Source organism: Nomascus leucogenys, chromosome 14 (genome assembly GCF_006542625.1).
Source record: "Nomascus leucogenys isolate Asia chromosome 14, Asia_NLE_v1, whole genome shotgun sequence".
Lineage (NCBI taxonomy): Eukaryota > Metazoa > Chordata > Mammalia > Primates > Hylobatidae > Nomascus > Nomascus leucogenys.
In genome coordinates, this window is record NC_044394.1 from 41,395,238 (window position 1) to 41,411,688 (window position 16,451).

The 16,451-nt window shown below is 59.0% G+C and overlaps 1 long non-coding RNA gene and 1 pseudogene across 2 annotated transcripts; one reads left to right on the plus strand and one right to left on the minus strand.

The window, feature by feature from the left end:
• Nucleotides 1-2,831: 2,831 nt before the first annotated feature.
• Nucleotides 2,832-6,727, minus strand: LOC100599115 (annotated as a pseudogene).
• Nucleotides 6,728-12,599: 5,872 nt separating this feature from the next.
• Nucleotides 12,600-15,745, plus strand: LOC115838329. Of its 2 annotated transcripts, none has more exons than XR_004033334.1 (3): nucleotides 12,600-12,969; nucleotides 14,107-14,266; nucleotides 15,269-15,745. It is a non-coding gene; the product is annotated as an uncharacterized LOC115838329 (long non-coding RNA). The 2 variants fall into 2 exon arrangements; XR_004033333.1 differs by lacking the exon at nucleotides 12,600-12,969 and adding an exon at nucleotides 13,408-13,448.
• The last annotated feature ends 706 nt before the right edge of the window (nucleotides 15,746-16,451 follow it).

Genomic DNA, 16,451 nt, shown 5'->3' on the forward strand with positions numbered 1-16,451 from the left:
CCAATCCCATCCAGGTTGCTGTGAATGCCATGAATGTATTCCTTTTTATGGCTGAGTAGTATTCCACTGTATGTATATATCAGTTTCTTTATCCACTCATTGAATGATGGGCATTTGCCACCCTGGTTTTCTGGTGGCCTTTGGAGTCTGGGCCAGCTGAGCCCAGGTACATTCTCTACCCTGTCAGCCCATCCCATCCTGCTGACAGCAAGGCTCAAGGAACTGCAACTCTGAGTGGGCAGGAGCATAACTGCATTTAACTCCAGCACACTGTTGGGCCCCTACAAAGGTCTGGAGCCATCTTCCCAGGGAAAGGCTAGGAACTACAGACTCAGACTAGCCCTGGGGCTCCCTTCACCAGCCCCTGGTGTGATCCCAAAGCCATCAAGTTATGCAGCTTAACAAATGCTACATGTGGCTGGAGACCACAAATGCTGATGGAATCCTACGGGCACCCCAACCCTTACATCCCGATCTCGCCATTCTAAGATATGGGGCCCCTTCTCCCAACCCTTACACCCGATCTCACCATTCTAAGATATGGGGCCCCTTCTCCCAACGCTTTACCCCGATCTCACCATTCTAAGATATGGGCCCCTGCCCACAACCTTACACCCGATCTCACCAATTCTAAGATATGGGCCCCTGCCCACAACCCTTACACCCTGATCTCACCATTCTAAGATATGGGGCCCCTGCCCCCAACCCTTACACCCCGATTCCACCATTCCAAGAGGCCCAATTTAGAGTAGAGGAGACGCCAGGAAGACAGAGATGGAAGGATGTGGGGAGCTGCTGAATCCATTCGTATATTGCTGGTGGGCAGGCGAAATGCTACAACCCGTATAGACGCAATATGGCACTCTCCATTAATGTTACAAATAACCTCTGATCCAGTAACCCCTCTTCTGAGAATGCGTCCTACAGATATAACTGCGTGATTATTTAGTTATAACAGCAAAAGACTGGAAGCCATCCACATGCCCATCAATAGGGGACAGGTTAAGCAAATATGGTACATCTCTAGCAGAATATCATGCAACTCTGAAAAAGAATGAAGATGCTCTCTAGGAATGAATAATGGAAAGCTCACCAATAGCAAGATGCAGAATGGTATAATTGCATGACACCTTTTAATTACAAAAAGGGAGGTGTGAACAAAGAATACAATCTTTTTTATTAGTATAAAAAACTTGGCTGGGTGCGGTGGCTCACGCCTGTAATCCTAGTACTTTGGGAGGCCAAGGCAGGTGGATCACGAGGTCAGGAGATGGAGACCATCCTGGGTAACATAGTGAAACCCAGTCTCTACTAAAAACAAAAAACAAACAAAAAACTCTAGGCCGGGTGCAGTGGCTCACATCTATAATCCCAACACTTTGGGAGGCCAAGGTGGGAAGATCACTTGAGCCAAGAAGTTTGAGACAAGCCTAGGCAACATAGGGAGACCCATCTCTACAAAAATTTCAAAAATTAGCTGGGTGTGGTGACATGAGCCTGTATCTAGCTACTTCAAGAGGCGGAGTGGGAGGATTGCTTGAGTCCAGCACACGGAGGTTGCGGTGAGCTGAGATTGCCACTGCCTCCAGCCTGGGTGAAAGAATGAACCCTGTCTCAAAAAACAAAAAACCAAACAGACAAACAAAAAACCAACAAAGAAAAGCCTCTAAAGGGACGCATGGAGCAAAAGTGGTTGCCTGTGTGGGACTTGTACATAGACAGGAAGTGGGTGAATAAGAGGCAGAGAAAGGAGTGAGACTTTGCACTGCACACTTCTTTTTTTTTTTTAAGACAGAGTCTCACTCGTCACCCCGGTGGAGTGCAGCGGGCACGATCTCTGCTCACTGTAACCTCTGCCTCCCAGGCTCAAGTGATCCTCCTACCTCAGCCTGCCGAGTAGCTAGGACTGCAGGCGTGCACTACCATGCCTGGCTAATTTTTAAAAATTTTTTTAGTAGAGACAGGGTTTCACCATGTTGCCCAGGCTGGTCTCGAACTCCTGAGCTCAAGCAATCTGCCCGTCTCAGCCCTTCCAAGGTGCTGGGATTACAGGTGTGAGCCACTGTGCCCGGTCCCACTGTATCCTTTTTTATATGGTTTTGATTTTTGAACCAGTTAAATATATTATGAACGCAAAATTAATTATAATAACTGAGTGGGTGACCAGCACTAGGGTTCCCATCATGAGACGATGCCAGAGAGTCTCTCCAAAGTAGGTGTGAATCAGAATTCACAAAACCCAGGAAGGCTGGGTCCGCCCGTGGGCATCCCCTTTCACCTCCTCCCTCAATAAACAGGATCTGCGGAATCGTTTGGTTTCCCACCACTAGGGGGCGCATGTGGCTCTGCTTAGGGCAGCACCAGGTGACCTGAGCGAGGCAGGGATTAGAGAAACGATCCAGCGGGCTGAGACAAGCTAAGGTGTCTCAGGAGCTCACAGAAATGAACTATAGCTCGGCTGCTAGAAAATGCAGCAGTGGGCCAGCCGCGGTGGCTCACGCCTGTAATCCCAGCACTTTGGGAGCCTGAGGCGGGTGGATCACGAGGTCAGGAGATCCAGACCATCCTGGCTAACATGGTGAAACCCTGTCTCTACTAAAAATACAAAAAATTAGCCGGGCATGGTGGTGGGCGCCTGTAGTCCCAGCTACTCGGGAGGCTGAGGCAAGAGAATGGCGTGAACCCGGGAGGCGGAGCTTGCAGTGAGCCGAGATCGCGCCACTGCACTCCAGCCTGGGCGACAGAGAGAGACTCCGTCTCAAAAAACAAAACAAAAACAAAAACAAAACAAACAAAAACAGAGAGGAAATTAGATGTGAGTCTGAGAGCCCCAGCCCTGCCAAGAGGCCCCCAGCCCTGACCCCAGGCTCCCCCAGTCACTGGGCATCCTCGCCCTCCAGCAGGTGGCAGTAGGTGGCGATCTCCTGCTCCAGCCACGTATTCATGTCCAGGAGGATCTTGTACTCCTGGTTCTGCTACTCCATATCGCAGCAAAGCTGGGCCAGCTGCTCCTCCATGCTGCGATCAGTCCCTGGATCTGGGACAGCTGCATGCAGTAGCGGTTCCCTGTCTCCGCCAGGTTGCCCTCCAGGGATGCTTTCTGCAGGACGGCAGGAAGACCAGGGGTCAGTGAGGGTTGTCAGTGTCCTCTTCTGGGCCCACCCCCATGCACAGGACTGTTCCTACCATGCTGAGCTGGGACTGCAGCTCGATCTCCAAGGCCTGCATGGGGCGCCGGAGCTCCAAAATCTCGCTCTTGACGCTCTGCACCAGCTCGCTGTTGGTAACCACCTCGTGGTTCAGCTCCTCTGTCTGCAGACAGGACACAGGACAGGGTGGTGTGAGCCTGGATCCCTCTCCCAAGTTAGGCCTCCTCCCAAATCTAACTGTGGAGAGAGTGGTGCCTTCTCACCAGCTTCCCACGTCCCAAAGCCCAGAAATATGCCATTTGAAATGTTAACTTGTATGGTTAATCCCTGCGTGTGGGAGGCACAGACCGGAAACTTGAGAACCAGCCAGAACATGTAGCCTGGCTCTTGGTGCTAGTTCCTGACTTCTTGAGAGAGAGGTGGGGACTCCCAAGGTCTTTACCCTTTGCCTTTATTCTGTGGGGGCTCCCTACCTCCCCACCACCCCCCAGATCCCAGCTTGAGCTCAGCTCCAGGTCTGTTGATGCAGCGGGTGACCCTGTGGTCCATGCAGCTTGCTGAGGAGGGGCACCTCCAAGACACCTGGCTGTGGGCTTACTGTCAGTGCTAAGGCCCCTGAGCCCCAGCCCCTAAGAGAGACCTCTGGCCTGCAGCAGCCCCCACCTTGCTGAAGAACCAATCCTCGGCATCCTTGCGTTTCTTCTCTGCCATCTCCTCATACTGATCAGCATCTCATTCAGGATGCGGCTCAGGTCCACGCCTGGGGCAGCGTCCATCTCCACATTGATCTCACCGCCCACCTGGCCTCACAGGGTGTTCATCTCCTGTGGAAAAAGAGGATGTGGATGTGCGCATCTGGACCCATCCTGACCTCTCATTCCCAAGCCTTCCCCCACGAGGGGACCCCACTCCCCACAAGGACCCCTCCTTTGTTCTCCCTCTGCTCTATCTGACCCTCTAAATGATTTTTATTCATCTGCTCAGTATTGCCTCCACCATCAGACTCTACCTCCCCCATTAGACCAACGGCTCTCCAAAATAAAATCTAATTATTAGGCCTATGCCCCAAAAATTTCCCCTCTAATTTCCAAGCTTCTATGTAGACACTCAGCTTTGAGAGTGTGAAATGGGACAAGAAGGAGACTTCCTTACTTATCCCCCGCCCTCGTGAGGGAGGCCAGGGCAGGTAGAGGGAGCCTCTGCGGGACCCTGGGAGATTCCTCGGGTACAGAGAAGCAATGGGGTACAAAGAGGAGTCTGCCCTGCACGCTGGACCCCAAGGATCAGGGCTCTGTAGACAGGGAAGCCCTCTAAGGTGACTAATCCCAGTGCACCTGCTCTACTCTCTCCTACGGCCTCAGCCATGGCCCAGCCCCAGGGCTCTGCCACCCACTCCTCAGCATCTTTCACCTTCTGCCCCAGCCACCTCACCTCCTCGTGGTTCTTCTTCAGGTAGGCCAGCTCCTCCTTGAGGTTCTCAATGTGCATCTCCAGGTCGGCTCTGGCCAGGGTCAGCTCATCCAGCACCCTGCGCAGGCCATTGAATGTCGGCCTCCACACTCAGGCGCAGGGCCTGCTCTGTCTCAAACCTGCCGTGGGAATCAGGGACTTCAGCCCAGGCTGCTTGGACCTGCAGGTCCAGGTCCAGGTCCTGGCTGCTCACCTGCCTTCATTTTGCCAGGACTCTAAGGGGTTGGAAAGGCTGATGAGAGGGTTGAGTGGAGACAATTCCAGCCCCGGGGCCCCGGGACCATCACAGGGCCAGATCCCATGCCCACCAGCTTCCTTACTTCTGTCTGCCTCCCGCCTCCCCTCCCTCTCTTCTATTCCCCGCCTAAGCCCAGCAACCTTCAGAACTGGCTGCCTTTACTGCATCCTGGACTAAGGAGTGGGGCTCCTAGGACTGCCCCACCCTGAGCTCCTGGGCCTTGCCACAAGCAACCAAGGAGTCCTGGAGTCAGGAGGGGTACCCTGAGATCCTCCCCCAGCTGGCCCAAGCTGCCCAAGCCCACAGCTAGGACTCACTTGGGGCGGAAGTCAGCAGCAGCCAGATGGGCATTGTCAATCTGTTGCAGGATGTTGGCATTGTCCACGGTGGCTGTGAGGATCTGAGGAGATGGGAGAGTAGTCAGGTCACTGGATGGGGGTGGCTGAGCCCACACCAGGGTTCTGAGCAGATCTTCCTGCCTGGGGGCCTCTCTTCCCGCCCAGCCCCTCCCTTGCCCCGTGCTGTATTATTGGCAGAGGAGGGGCAAGCAGGAGTCTGAAGGGCTGAAAGGTGCCTCTTCTTCCCCCGCTACTCAGTACCCCACCAGACCCCCATGCCAGGCTCAGCCTTAAAGGAGAAGAGACAGCTGGCTGGGACTATGAGGCAACCAGAAAAGAAAGGGAAAATGTCCCCAGGGCAGAAGCTGTCCCAGAATTCTAGAACAAGGGAGGGGATGTGGGCAACCCCCTCCTTTTACAGACAGCTAGAGGGTGCCCCTGACAGGCTCCCCCAAAAGGAGGCTAGAGGAGCCCTCACCAAAGAGTGGTTCCAAATCACAAGTCAGGACCCCTCCTAATCCCTAACCCTGGGCTCCAGCCAGCAGCCCTGCCCCCTGGGGTTTGCTGAGCCCGTCTTAAGGGACAGCAGGAGGAAAGGAGAAGCCAGAAAAATCCCCAAATAAGGCACATCAGAGGCCTTCCCCACCCTGAGGTCCCGCCCCTCCCTTCTGCCTCCCCCCGAAGCAGGTGCTATGGGGAGCTCACTCAGACACCCCCACTCCACATCTCCCCAAATCCCCTCCTGCTGACCCCTGCTCCAAAGGAGCAAGACACCACGCATCCAGCGGCCCACGGGCCCAGCCCTCCATCTGCATCCTCCTGCCTCATCCTATAACCTCTCCAGGTGGAGGAGCTCCACGAGGGAGAAACTGAGGCTGCAAGGGGCTCCACGAGGCCTGTTTGTTCCTGACTCAGCCTGCTGCCCCCAGAAAAGGGGTATGTGGGCCACACAGGGGCCCAAGGCAGGTTCCCAGAAGCTAAGCCACAGCCAAACCACTCTTGGCTCCCTGAGACCCTATGGCTGGACTCCAGGCCTCTGGCCAGGGCAGGAGTTGGGGGGAAGAAGTCATGCCCCCGAGAGACCCCTCCCACCAGCAGGCCCTACCTCGTTCTGCAGCTCGATTGTCTTGTAGTACTGGCTGTAGTCACGGGTGGGCCCCGGGCCTGCCTCTGGTACCAGTCACGGATCTTAACCTCCAGCTCAGTGTTGGCCTCCTCCAGGGCGCACACCTTGTCCAGGTAGGAGGCCAGGCGGTCATTGAGGTTCTGCATGGTGGCCTTCTCACTTCCGGCCAGCAGCCCATCAAACCCCCAAAGCTGCTGCCATAGCCACCGCCAGAGCCAAAGCTGTAGCAGCTGGAGTAGCTGCTACCCCCAAGGGCACTGCCCAGGCCTCCAGCAGATCCCGGCCTACAGGAGCCGGCACCCAGGCTGCCAGACAGCCGGCAGGAGGTGTGGGACGAGCCGCCCCCCAGGCCGGAGGAGCCCTTGATGGAGCTGGAGGAGGTGAACTGGCAGATGGTGGTGGTCATGGTGGTGGCGGCAGGAGGCAGGCACACGAAGGGCTGGAGAGGAGAGGGCCCCAAGTTGTGTAGGGCTGCGGGGTTCACACGCTTCCTGGGCTTTCATCACCATGGGCCACCTGCCAGCTCCCAGGTGGCTGGGGACCCCCTCCCCACCCATCATCAGGAATTTGCCTCATTTCTCCAAATCCTCGTGCTGGGTGCCGTGCGTGTGCGTGTGCGTGCCACTGCTCTCAGGCCCGTCACCTGTGATTCGGGCGGGCCTCCAGCTATGCTTTCCCATGACCTAATATGGAGAACAGGAGAAGGCAGAACTTCACCGTCCCCAGGCCCTCCCAGGCAGCCACCACCCCAGCCCGGCCCGCCTCAACCCTGTCTGGTGGGGAAATGGGTTGCAGTGTCAGGTGACCCCCCCCCGAAGTCGCTGTCTTTCACCCCACACTGCTCCACCCACGGTGCTGGCCCGGAGCTGGGTGCTGAAGAGAAAGAGGGGACCGAGAGCCGATCCTGCCTTGGAAACTGAGCCCAAACCCACCAGGCCCACCTCACAGCACAGAAATGCCATCAAGCCTTGGAGGCCAACCCACATGGCAGATAAAGAAATTGGGGCTCCAGAGGGGTGCAGTGTCCACACTGGCCCCTTCTGCAGAGCCGGACACCCAGGAATGCACTCTAGGGGCTACAGTTCCATCCAGTCGGCTTCTGTCCCTGCCCCATCCCTAGAAGCCCTTGCTAACCCAGTCTCCTTGTGCAAACCTTTGCCCAGGTTTACACTCCAGGCTGGGGTGGGCAAACAGGGGCTCAGCTATAGGATGGGGAAACGGTGGGCTGTGCTAAGAGAGGATCTAAACCAACTGAGAGGGGGATGCCCCCTTCCACTCCTCTCACCCTTCTGTACCCCAAGAGACCTCAGGGTCAGGTGAGGGTCACGGCCCGTGTGGCGGGGTCCGCGGGCTGGTTTTCTTCGGGCGCGGGGTTCAGGCGCGACCCCAGTTCTCATGACTCTCCCAGGGAGCGGGTGCTGCTGTTTCGCAGGGAGCGCGTTCTGCGGCGACGGCCGAGCCACTCGCGCCCCGGGGCGCGCCTGGTCCCAGCCCGGCCTGCAGGCCCCACCGCGCCCGCGCTCCCAGAGACGGCGCCAGAGGGAGGCAGACGGGCCAGAGTCCTGGTCTCCGGCAGGCGGGCGAGGAGAGAGTGGGTTTTTAGATGCAAAAGCAGGAAACAAAGCAAACTTGTAGAAGCCCCAGATCCTGGAGCGCGCCAGCCACGCCTGGGGCCGCGGGAAGAGGGACCCGCGGCTCCGGGGTCACGCCCTGCCTTCCGGGGAAGGAGCCCTGTGCTCCTAGGTTCAGCTCCTCCCGAAATGCCCTCGTCAGCGATTCTCCGCCCGCCCGGGGCCCTCTGCCCGCCGCCACTTTTCGCTCAGTTTCCTCCCTTAGCTCAGCCCGACCTGGCGCTGCGGCGCCGTCCTCGCGGCCCTCCGGCGCGGCCTCTCCTAGAGCTGGGCTGCGGGTGGGCCCCGGGCCTCGGCACTCGGCGGGTGGCGGTGTCGCCGCTGCGGGACTGTGGGGCTCCCAGCCCGGGCCGTGTGGCCGCCCTTCCTCGCCCCGCTTCCTGGCCGCCTCAGGCTCCCCAGGCCCCCGAAGCCCGGCGCTGGCAGACGCGGAGGCGCGGCGCCGCCTCTCCCGGGGAGGAGAGAACACAAAGAAAAGCTCTCTCCAATCCGGTGAGAGCCGTGGCGGCGCAGGCGGGCGACAGTAATCCACCTCCTGTTTGCTTAAAAAGTCGAGCAGGCTGGTGAGAAAGGAACAATCGGGCCTGCGATCCGCCCGCAGGGGGTGGGAGATTAAAATTGTTGCTTCGTGGCCGAGCCCGCGTCCCGAGAATCGCCGGCAGCTCGCGCTTTCTCAACTTTGAAATTTCTCATTGGAGAAAAAACAAAGCAAAACAAAGCAAAAAACAACCACAAAACAAAAGCACAGCACACACGACTCCCCGGAGGCCGCCAGGAAGCCTGGCACCCCCGCGTGCGCAGCCCCCGGCCCCTCTGCGGCCCTCGGCGCCTTTGAAGCTGCAGGTTTCTGACCTCTCTCCCTTCCCTTCTTTCCCTTTGTCCCGCCCGGCGCCCTCCGGGGCTCGGGAGGCGACGGCCAGGGCTGGAGGCCCCCACATCCCTAGTCCGGCCCGGGCAGCCCCTGCCCTGACCCCAGCGCTCGCAGCCCCCTCGCCAGAGCACTCTCCGGGCCCTGGCGGCCGGGCGCTCGCTTTGCAGGCCGGGCTCGGGGCTTGGAAGCCGAGCTATTTGTTAGACCCTGGAAGAGAGCTGGCGATCCCCAGAGGGAAGGGAGCCCCAAACGCCTTTGTATGTAGTTGCCAGACAAAGAGAACTCTTTGTGTAGACCCATTTATTTACAATGCAAAAGCTCTCCGAATAAATATTTAAAAAGCTTATCAGCTGAGCAAATATGTATTCACTTAATACATTATGTTTTCGGTTATAGATTAAATCAGACACAAAATAGTCTGCAAATAAGACGTTTTAGAACCCGAATCATAAAATATCGCAATTTAAAAAGGTATTCAGTAGATGGAAAACATCTTAATCGCTTTGTTGTCATGGTGGGATGGTTACAAAAACACAAGGTTTTCTGCAAAGTTCCTAATTAGGAATATCAAGCCTATCCATCTCCCTCTTGTTGGAGGTGATAAACATTAAAACAATACGTGTTTAGAAGATGAGGAGTAATATGTGAAGTGCGTCCAGGGAGCGCCTTCGGGGGGACGCCTGGGAGCACGGTGGTGCACGCAGCTTCTATCACTGGCTCCGACCCTCCGCACCCAGAGTCTGAAATTGTCCCCACTTTCGCCCGAGTGGATGCTCCGCGTTGGGTGGGGGTGGAAGAAAATGGAGGTGAGGGTCATTTTTGGTGGCCCTGCCGGAGGTCCGGGCGGGGTCTGCTGGCAGAAGGTTGTGCTGGGCCGGACCCACCTTCCCTGGCTAGAGGGCCGAGCTGGGCGCCGCAGACCCCGCGTACTCAGGCCGCCCGGCCATGCAGAGACCGGCCTCTGCTCGCGGTCCCCGGCAGGCGCTGAAGGAAGAAATCCCAGGGCCGATTTGGGCCGTTGAGAGAGAGCATTCTGACTCTGAAAGCATCTCTCCCCCCACCCCCAAGCCCCCAATCCGCAGAGGAAGATCCTGGGCGAATTTGATTGGGGGGCGGGGTGATTGTTACAGCCTCAACAGGAAGCTCCCGGCTTCGGGCCAGCAGGCCGGGCACTGCGGCGTGGCGGCCCAGGTGATGCCGGTGGCGGTTGCGGGGCGCCCGTGGCTCTTAGGAGCCGGCCGGGGGTCCTAGCGCAATGCGGGGGACAGGAGCGGGTCCCGCTGGGGCTGGGGAGAGGGGACGACGGCGGATTCAGAAGAATGGGCCGAAAGATGCATGAGGGGGATGGGAGTGGGGAGAAAAGAAAGGTTATTAAAAAAAAAAAAAAAAAACTCTTGAGTTACAATCAATAAAATTACTCTCTTAATTAGCATGGTTATTCGGTTAAGCGGAATGCAGTAAAAGCTGGACCTCGGCATGAGGTGGGGAGAGGTAGAGAGCGAGTATGGACCCCAGGCCTTTTCCTCCGAGACACCTTTGGGCAGCGGGGGAGGGGAGAGGGTGTGCGTGTGAGTGTGTGCGAGTGTGCGTGATGGCTTCGCAGATTTGGGTTTTTATCACCCAGCAGAGCCAGCAGCCTCGTCGCCGCGGCGCCCTAGCTGCAGGGACCGGCGGGGGCGAGAACGGGAGGCGGCGAGCAGTGCGGCTGGGTTCCCCCGGCTGCCTCGGGCCAAGCGTGGCCGGGACGGTGCATGCGCGCGCGGGGCCCCGGTGCTGGGCTGCACGCGCGTGCGGCGGGGAGACACCGAGCGCCCCGGCCCCGCCACCCGGCCTGGCCGCCGCTCGCTCGGGCCGGCGGGAGTGGGGGGTGGGGGAGAGTGGGCGAGCGGGCAGGGCGGGGACCCCCGGGAGAGCCAAGCCCCCCAGTGACCCGTGTCTCCTCTGCTTTTGCCTCCACAGACCATGGGCCCGCACAGCGGCCGCCGGCTGGGTGCGCAGCCACCCGCCGAGAAGCCCAGTCCCCCGCGTGCTGACCGGCCCCGCCACCACCACCCCTGTGACCCCGGACGCCGCCGCCTCTGCGCCGCCCGCGCGCCGAGTCGCCCCCGGGCCCCGGCCGCGCTGCTCCGAGGAAGCGGCGGCGGACCGGTGCCGGGGCCCGGCATGGATTGCCGCGACTTTGCGCCGCCGCCGCATTTGCTGTCGGAGCGCGGGAGCCTGGGCCAGGTGCCGCCTGGGCAGGGCTCCTGCCTGCAGACCAGACCCAGAGCTGGCCAGTCCACTTTGGGAGAGTCAGGGTCGGGGAAGCAGGAGGGGGATCCGCAAGCTGGAAGGGTCTCGGGGCTGGCCAGGCTGAGGTCGCGCAGCCTGTGATGAAGGGGGCCGTGAGGGGCTCTCTTCTCCTGAAAGAATTCTAGAACCAATGGGTGCCTCAGGCCTTGAGGCTGGGTATACTGGGGTGTGTCCATCTGGGACCCAACATGGCAGCCTCCCAGGCCTCAGGAGCTCTCTGGCCTGTGCCACGTGTCCCCAGTGCCCTGGTGGCCTCTGCCCTTACACAGCAGCTTCTTGGGTGGTGGGTGGGCTGCAAAGGGATGTCTGAGTTGGGGGTCAGGGGCTGCAGCGACTTGAGCTCAGCCCAGGTGCATGGCGTGAGGAAGCTGTCCCTCTAGACGGTTTGGGGCCCTGAGCTCAGTGCTCCAGGCCTGTCCCCATGGTCCCTAGAGGGAGGCAGGCGGACAGGACAGAGCCTGGGCTGGCAAACACGGAGGGAGCTGGGGCTCCCGCCTGCCTTTCTCCAGCACCGTCTCAGCACAGGCGAGCAGAGAAACCAGACCCTCCCCCTCAGCCTGTTGGAGGGCAGAAGTGAACACCCTTGTCCCCCAAATCCCTGTCATGCTTTTTTGAGCCCCAGGAGTAGACACGGCATTGTCCTGGAGTCATAGCATTGGTCTGACTCTGACTCGCATTCGATGATGGTGGAACCGTGGGCAGGTCACGCTCCTCCCTGGGCCTCAGGAGCCGCCCAGTGGCAGAGCCGGGGGCACAGCATGGCAAATGTCATTCCCAGCCTGCCTGGCTGCCTGGCAGCTCTTGAGAGAAGCCCACAGGCCCGCTCCTGTCTCCCTGCTTCAAGTGAGGCCTGGCCTGGTCCTCTGCCGTGTTCAGGGTACCAGCACTGGCTGCACAGCCAGCGCCCACCAGAGTTCACTCCTTCGGCCTCCGAGCACCTTCCCACTGCCTGGAGTGGCCGGCTGACCAGTGTCCATGCACTGCTTTCCCCACCCGGAGGCATCTCTCTGTCATTGTTGAGTGCGCAGTTCCCAGCTAGCAATCACCTCCCCATCCTCACGTGTGCTGGGCATGGTCCCGTGACTACAACCTGAGCAACATAAGCAGAAGGGCTGGGCCGACTTCCTGACTTGCCAAAAGACCCTCCCCCTCCCCCTCCTCCTTCTCTTTCTCTTTCCCCTTTCCCTTCCCCTTCTCCTCCCCTTCCCCTCCTCTTCCCCTCCCCTTCCCCTTCTCCTCCCCTTCCACTCCTCTTCCCCTCCCCTTCCCCTCCCCTTCCCCTTCCCTTTCTTCTCCCCCTTCCCCTTCCCCTTCCCCTCCCCCTTCTCTGAATCAGGGTCTCTGTCACCCAGGCTGAGGTACAGTGGTGAGATCATACCTGGGACCACAGGTGCACATGGCTAATTTTTGTATTTTTTGTAGAGACAGGGTTTCACCATGTTGGCCAGGCTGGTCTCAGACTCCTGGGCTCAAGTGATCCACCAGCCTCGGCTTCCCAAAGTGTTGGGATTACAGGTGTGAGCTACCATGCCCGGCCCCAGCTGAAAGCTTTTCAATAGCCTTTACCTTCCCTCCTTTCTCCTTCCTGCTGCCTGGAATGCAGATGCAATAGCTGGAGCTCCTGCCACTGCTACGGAACCATCTTTGACGTCTCCCTTTCAGTCACACCCCTCATCCAATCTGTCAGGAAATTCTGTTGAGTCCATGTTCAGATATCCACAGCTTGGACCACTTCTCCCCACTTCCTGTGTCTCCACTGAGATCCGGGTTATCTCACCTCTCTCCGGGATTGTGATGTTCTCCTCACTTCCGCCCTGGCCTCCCCATGGTCTGTTCCCACCCAGCAGCCAGAGGGTGAGACCATGTCAGCCTCTGCTCAAACCCACCCTCAGCCCAGGTCCTCACAGGCACCCTGCAGAATGCGCCCTGCCTCCCCTCGGGCCCTCCCAGCACCCCCTAGCTCACTGCCTGGCAGCCCCACTCCTGCTGGTGGGCCTACAAAAGCTCTGTAGCATTTGCTGAGGAACAAATGAAACCTGGACCCCAGGGATGGAGGCCGTGTTGGGGGAGCACCATGGAGAGGGGGAGGCACCGTAGAGGGGGAGGCACTGTAGAGGTGGGGGCACCGTGGAGGGGGGAGGCACTGTCCCAGCCTGACTGCCTGCCCACCACCCATTGAGCAAGCCTCTGGTATTTAAGCCACTGTTTGGTTTAGGGCCCAATGAACGAAGCCAGCCAATAGCAATCTCTCATGTTACCCTCTCCATTTTATAAATGGAGAAACCGAGGCTCAGAGAGGCAACGCAGTATGCTCAAGGCCACAAGACTTCTAGGTGTGGGCCTGGGCTGCATGCAGGGTGAAGATCCCCAAGCTCAGGGCACCCCAGGGATGTAGCTCTGACCCCTGCCCTGAGGATGGAACACCCCAACTCTTACTTTTTTTTTTTTTTTTTGAGACGGAGTCTCGCTTTGTTACCCAGGCTGGAATGCAATGGCAAGATCTCGGCTCACTGCAAACTCCACCATCCGGGTTCAAGTGATTCTCCTGCTTCAGCCTCCTGAGTAGCTGGGATTACCGGCGCCCACCACCACACCCAGCTAATGTTTGTATTTTTAGTAAAGATGGGGTTTTGCCATGTTGACCAGGCTGGTCTCCAACTCCTGACCTCAGGTGATCCACCCGCCTCAGCCTCCCAAAGTTCTGGGATTACAGGCGTGAGCCACCGCGCCAGGGCGGGGCCCCTGAGAGCTGGGGTGGTTCAGACCCCGTCCCCACTCCTGGAGCAACGTCAGAGCGGGGTGGGGCTGGACAGACAATGTGACCTTTGCGATGTCCCAGAACAAGAACTGCAGATGATAATCACGGCCACCTAGAGGAAACTTCCTTTGAATCTTCCACCACCGTGGTGTAGCGAGTGAGGGTGTTGGAGCATTCAACGAGATAAAAAGCCGGCTTTCGTCTACATTTTTTCCCTTTTCTAAAAATTCCAGACACAAGGGGAGAGCTGCCCAAACACAGAGGTGGAGAGGAGCCTGTCCGGACCCAGGGACACAGGCAACGCCGGCAGTGACCACTTGGGCCCCAGAGAAACTCACAGGTGGCCACCCCTCCTGTTTGGAGCTGGAGGCAGATCATCTGGGAAGCCTTGGGGTAGGGAGGGGTCCGGTGGGCAGCACCCCCCACTTCTTCCCCAGCCTCTCCAGGGGGAGCTGCCATTCCGCAGCTGGTCCACCCAGCCCCAGGAAGGGGGAGGCGCCCCAGGAAGGGGGAGGCTCTCCAGGACAGTAGCCCAAAGAGCAGAGGGTCTCCCCGAGAAGGTGCACCCCAGACAGGGCTTGTCCAGATACCACTAGGCTGGGGGCCCTGCTCCAGGGGGTTGGGGTCACTGGAACCTTAGATGGTCCCATCCTGTGGGGGGCTTCCTGGGCCACTTCGCTGCTCCCAACTGTGGAAGGTTCCCTCTTGCCTTCCCTTCCCTGCTGTTAGAAGCACCCGAGCCCCTCCAGGCACCCCCAGGGTCCGAGTGATGAATCACTGACTTCTTGCCAGGCTCCGGTGATGATGCAAGGTGGCAGAGGGATGTGGGCAATGCAGCTGGGAGTCCCGGGGCACAGCCGGGCTCTCACCAGGCTCCCCATCCAGCAGCTGTGCACCCCCCTCCTGCCGCACACACACCGGGCTCCCTGCACCCCGAGGCTGCCCGCAACAGGCAGGGCAGGTCGGTGGGCCCCGGGAAGGAATGCAGGAATGCTGCGTGCCCAGGCAAGGGGCCCTGCACCTGCCCAAGAGGCTCTCCAGCTGCGCAGGGGCGGGGGCGGATGGAGCCGGGGTAATTAAAGCTGGTGACAGCTGAGGAGGGATAGAGACAGGAACACAGTTGGGGTCCCAGGCCCCTCCGCTTGCTCCCCAGGCAGAGGGCTGGAGCGGCCCCCAGGAGAGTGCCACCTTCGTGGGGGCAGGAAGAGAAGGCTGCAGGGGCATTGGGTGTCAGTGGACAGCAAGGTCTAGGAGAGGCCAGCTCTCAGCTGCAAAGGGCAGGCAGAGCCACCATGTGCTGGGCCTGGCCCGGCCCTCCCATTTCCCACCCAGACACCCAGACGCTGGTCTCGTCCAGGCCATCACATGGTCAGGAATGGTGTCTGCCTTTGACAGGTGAGGACGTGGGTGCTGTAGGATCTGCTGCTCTAAATGAAGGCAGGCGGTGCTGCCCCGGCAGGAGGACAGCAGCTCCAGGCCTGACAAGGCTCTAGACCTCAGCTTCTTCATCTCTCCCTAGCCCAGGTTGACATCCCTTCCCCACCTTCCACAGCCAGAGGACTGGACAAGTGTCTTCACCAGAGCCTCGTTTCCTTATCTGAAATACAGCGCTAACCACCCCTCCCTCCCGTGGCTGTGGCAATAAATTAAATGAAGCCCACAAAGGACCTAGCACACAGTAGGCACTTAATCAATACAGAACCCCTCCTCCAGCACTGCCCGCCCTTCCCCTGGAAGCAGCCACGCTTACCTCCACCACCTCCTCTTCATGGTCATCAAACACTCGTGACAGGCCGGCCTCCCACTGCTGAGACCCTTAGAGGTCCAGGCCTCTGCTCCTCGTCCCCGTCTCTGCCACGCCTGGTGTCATGACGGTGAAATAGGCCCTGGGGGGCAGCAGGCATGTTCAGACTGGCTTCCTGTGATGGCCGCCAGCATTAGTAGCGTTGTTACTGTTGCCTGGACACACACAGACACCTCACAGAGCGATGCAACATGTGGGTGAAGTTTTCAGATAAAATCGGAGATTTAATAGAATTTCCGTGGGGTGCTGAGCTCCAAATCCAGGGTCAAGGAGATCCAAGGGCCCTCCAGCTCTCTCCCAGCCTCCTGATGTGGAGGGGAGGGAACTCCTGCTCACCTCCAGAGAGAAGGGAGTCCACACACACTGCATCTGAGCTGGCAGTGGGCAGGGTACCCACCTCGGTGAGCAGCCTGGGGTGGGCCTGGGGTCAGGCTGAGGTCCCAGTGACAAAGGCTGGGTAGGTGGATGCAGGCAGCCTCCACTTTCACTGTGGCCTCCTTGCTCTGAGGCCAGGCCTGGGATGCTTCTGCCCCATGGCTCCGGCCCACCTGCCAGGCCTGTCCGTCCTTGGATGAGGGCAGGGAGAGGTGGGGTGGCCACTGGCAAGTAGAGGCTTCAAAAGTGCATGGTGGCCCTTCCATGCCCTTTGCTTCTTAGCCCCCAACCCTCTGCCAGGCTTTCTCCCTTTCCCACGCCCTGCACAGACAAGTATCCTGCTCTCAGCATCTCACAGGGGTGGGTGGCAGCCAGGAGCAGCAGCAGATGCCTGGGGGG